Consider the following 5,000-nt stretch of genomic DNA (forward strand, 5'->3'; position numbering starts at 1 on the left):
CTGCCGGTTATGAGTTCCTGGTACTTCCCATTGAAAGAGAAAGCATTCAAGGTGATAACTAGGCATTCCGCTTAATTTATTATAGTTTAGAACACGTCTATTGCAACGGCTTTCAGCTGGGCGTAAAGAATTGTTTTTAGAACAGTTCTCTTGGTTTATGCCATTTCTGGTGATCTACCTTACAATTGCTGTCATTTTTCGATTTTCGCCTATTGGCCAGTTGTCATCCGAAGTGACATTAATTAAGGGAAGGCTTACAGTATACAGATTTGGCCAAGCCTTAAAGCGGAGCTCCCGAATAATTTATCTCGTTTGCGTTTGGTTGAGAATATGGGACCTCAAACACCTATGAAACTAAATAATTTTTCTGGACTTAATTATTCATAGCAATGTGGCTTAGAATATCTTATTTTATCAACGCGACAAAGACGGCTATAAAGTAGTCTGAGGCTTTTAAAAAACATGTACTCAAAATCATGGCTCGTACGCAAATGCTTCTCTTCATCGCTAACTTCATTTTCTCGATGTCATCTTCCAGCTGCCGTTCTAAAATTGCTTGACATTTCATTCCTGATTTTTTTTCCATGCTTTAGCAGAAAATCCATAAGACGCAATCAATTATGTTTGCACATAACAACCACCTAAAGCCCTTCACTGAGGCGGCCATTTTTACGTTATACTGGTCACATAGGCATACATGGAGGGGTGAAAGGACGTATGTACGGGCGGACGCTCGGTCGCTAATGACGCCACAGCAAAAACCAAAATTTCTCGCCTTGATGGGTTACCATATTTTCTTAACAATTTCCTCTGTATCTCAAGAACGGAGAGGACGTAAATCGTAAAACTTCATAGTCATTTTGCTTTTTGTTACCTAAAAAACTTCTTAACAGATCGGCTTCCCAAAACAAGCGGTTGACAGTTTCACAAAGGGCTTTTCGGGCCCGAAAAGTTTTTGGGATTTTCGAGAAACGGGCCCTGGGTTACTAGTTTTGAAAGAAAGAGCCTAGTAACCAAGCCCATCTATTTCGACCGCGGGCCACTTTCAAAGGAAGAGCCAAAGCAGGGTGCTACAAAAAGGCGCCAGCCTTGGCATGCGAACACCGCATGAAGTCTTCAACCCACATAAACGATAAACCAATAAACAATCTCGTCCCCAGAGTCCTCTTTTCTTTTGGTCAGCACCAAAAACAAGGACTCTGGCCACTTCCAAGGCAGGAAGTCCGCAAATCACGGACTTCCGGCTCGTCAACGCACGCTCGAAAAATTGAAACAACAGTGGTTGTCAACGGTTACAAAAATGGACCTTCACTACGACTGCGCATAAATTTGAAGTGACCAGGGTCCGTGTCCTTGGTGCATACAAAAAGAAAGCGGACTCTGGGAACGAAATTGACCTATGAATAATCGATATTTCAAATGAGGTCACACTGGTTATGTAAGATTTAAGTGTGGGGTTGGACTTAGAAAAGGACTTTTGCTGAAATCGTCTTTACAGGTTTAGCAAAGCTTTTGCGGTGATTGCCATTTATGGCTTTTGCTCTGAACAGTTGTCTTTTATCCTTTGAAGCTTTTGCATGGATTGTCAATTTTGAGCGATTACGGTCTTTGGCTGCATAGTAAATCCGAGTTGGCTAGTAATAATTTTTGTAGTTGTAATAATGTAATAATCTACGGTTGTACTTTTAGATATAAAAAGGTATAACAAAGACTACATAGATCCCCATCTGAATATGAAGAGGAGTCGGTATGCAGAAAGGGAAAGTGACAGGTATGCCGGCGATTGAACGCATTTTTCCTCTCTATATGCTGTGCTTTCCCGGGAAATGATATCTACAGCACACCATAAATATTTTTCTTCGTCAAGGATTCGTAGACCATGACTTCCCGGCATTTGATTTCTGCTGCACCGCATAACTATTCTTCATCGTTATCTGTAGGCTGTGCTTTCATAACACATGATATCTTCAGCACCGCATAATTGTTTTTCGTCGCTAGGAAAGACTCTGCCTTCTCGCAATTAGGTTTCGTCTGCATCGCAGAACTGTTATTCACCGTCAAGGATAGACTGTGCCCTCTTGTCATTTCATTTGGTCAGCATTGCAAAACTGTTCATTATCGGAAATGACAGACTTTGGTTTCCCGGCGTTTGATTTCTTCTGCACCGGGTAATTGGTTTTCATCATCACGTAAAGACTGTGCCTTTTCCCTATTTGATTTCTTCTGCACCGCATATTGGTTCTTCGTCATCAAGTGTAGACTTTGACTTCCCAGGATTTCATTTCTTCTGCACCGCATAATTCTTCATCTTCAAGGAAAGACTGTGACTTCCTGGCATTTGAGTCCGTAAGCACCGCATAGTTGTTCTCAGTTCATCATGAACGATAGACTGTGTCTTTCTGGCATTTGTTTCCGTTTGCACCGCTTATTGTTCTTCATCATAAAGGATAGACGTGCCTTGCTTTTTCCGTATATGATTTCCTGTACATAAAATTATATTTATGCATTATATGTAATAGACTTTGCATTCCTGACATGGAGTTTCTACTGCTACTGAGAGGGTGTGTCTTCGAGACATCTGATTGGCGCTCGATAGACAATTTTTGTTCTATTTCATTTCTGTATTGGCTTAAACAATATCCGGCATTGTTTTGGATACTGGAATGCGCCTTGCGGTCACTTGATTTTATCTGTACTGGATAGTGAGTTGTTGCACAATGTTCATCGAAATTTTCGTTACTTTCTAGTGACAGCAAAACGAATAATTTTGGATAAAAACTGGAATTATAAGCTTTTGGAGGGGGGGGGGGGGGGGGGGGGGGGGGGAAGAAGAAGAGTAAGTACGCGTTAAACGTTTGGCGAATGTGCTCTCCAGACATTCTCTTAATGAATCCAATTTCGTTACCAGTGGTTGTGAGTGGCTCCTGGTGTTAGTCTTTAGTTTGCGTTCAAATCAAGTAAACCAACTCTTTGTTCTCATTTGGAGTGAAGTGAAGACGAATTAAATTTTCGACAGACCAGTAAGAGAATAGAAATGACATTTTTATCCGGCGTTAATGTGCACCAGTCATAAGCAAAGAAAATATTTCAAACACCACCAGGCTTTCAATGGCTCAATTTATTTTCCTGGCTAGCTGAATGTTGGTTATTGTTTTTGCTGGCCAAAAAAGGGGAGAAAGAGACATTCCTGGCTGGGGAAATACCTTTTTGATAAATATCATGCCTGGGAAAAGCTCTTAATTGTATTTTTAAAATCTAGCTGTAGCTGGCTTTGGAGAGCGGATATCATTTTGCCACAGAAGTTAATAATCAACAAAAAAAAACCAATTAGTGACTGTTAAAATATTACTGGAGGCAATATCCAATCACTTTTGAAATTTTTCTCGTTGGGTACTCCTGTACAAGCAATGGCGGCGAACCCGATGTAACGCGAACGTTTGTTTTATTGGATCTTTAAACGAAATATATACCCTTATGGAGCTTAAGAATGGAACTCACATCGATAAACCACGCAAGCGGTGAAAAATGAATATATGGAATCTTAAAAGCGACGAATAATGGAATGCGGCAACAATTGCATCTTTCGCCGTCGGATATCAAAGTTTATTATATACGTACCGAGATTTACACTCCAAAAAGGATCGACATAAAAATAGTCTCTTTGCGCTAGAGAAGCCAGCTGATTGGTCATACGATTTTTTTCACTAGTGAAAAACGATGTATCGACGCTCTGATTGGCTATATCGTTATTTTCACTTGTGAAAAATTGTCGTATCATACTTTTGATTGGCTAATATGATGTTGAACTTTGGCGCGGGTGGCCTGTGCACAGATTTGTAAACATGGCGGCCGACTGGTGTATGGTTTTCAAAGTTTTTGATCTTTTATTGCTTAGTTTTCTCCACAAAAATACTTCAGAAGATCGTAAAGTTTTAAAAGTGCTCAAGCGAGGTATGGAAGGTAAAGATTTCTTTTATTTCCAAAATATTTTGCTATTTGTTTAGGGCTTTTGTTCGCGATCGGTGGTTTGATAGCCTCACCATTAACACTTACCTCGTTAACTTTATGATCTCTGTACTTATATAATAAACAACTTACTTCATGATTGGTTCGTTTGTACGATTTTTATTACTCACTCGTTGTGAAGGATCGTTAAACTCACTCGTTCGCTTCGCTCACTCGTTCGTTTACGCGATCCTTCACAACTCGTGAATAAAAATCGTACGCACTCACTAACCATGAAGTAATCTATATGAACTGTATTGCTAATATTTTCTAACTGTGTTATGTACCACACTGAAACCAAATGGCAAATTCTTTTGTAACTTTTTCTGGTTGGATATGGGTTAACAGACTCTGTGAAGGAATCGAACACCTTGAGTGGATAGTCAGATCTATGTTGTCTGGCTATTTATAATTTTGTTTATTTGTACTCAACTCTGCACAGTCTTCAGGTAAAAAAAAATTGGAAATTTGACAAATTCTTGTTAGTCAAGAAGTATTTGAAAAAGAGCTTGTTGCTTCATTATTAAACGAAGAGGTTCTTCAGAAAAGGGTTTGGTCCTGAACTCCCGTGAGAAATTTATTTAGTTGCGTTGTCTTTTTGGACACGGAGATGGTTGCTCGCTTGCGCGCACGGAATGAAATAGGAAGATTATTATTTTTTTGCTCTAGTAGGAAAAATGTTGATACTTCTGCCTTTGTGGATTCATCGTGTTATGTAAATATTAACTAATTTGCTTGCGTGGGTGGAAATTTGATATAGGAGCAGTTTTCATAGCGATGATAGAAATTTTTGCTGTTTAGTCATTCTGGTGTAAAATGAAGTTAACTTGGGCAGCTAACAATATTTCTTAAAGCTTATCTACTGCGCATTTAGGTGAATTTTTACGTTCTTGCCCAAAATTAATTTACGAAACAATAATTTACAAACAAGAAGCTATAGATGGTTTCACAGTGACCTCATCAAATCGCAAAGTTTTCTGAATTTTCATCTCTAG

Source organism: Montipora foliosa, chromosome 7 (assembly GCF_036669935.1).
Source record: "Montipora foliosa isolate CH-2021 chromosome 7, ASM3666993v2, whole genome shotgun sequence".
Classification (NCBI taxonomy): Eukaryota; Metazoa; Cnidaria; class Anthozoa; order Scleractinia; family Acroporidae; genus Montipora; species Montipora foliosa.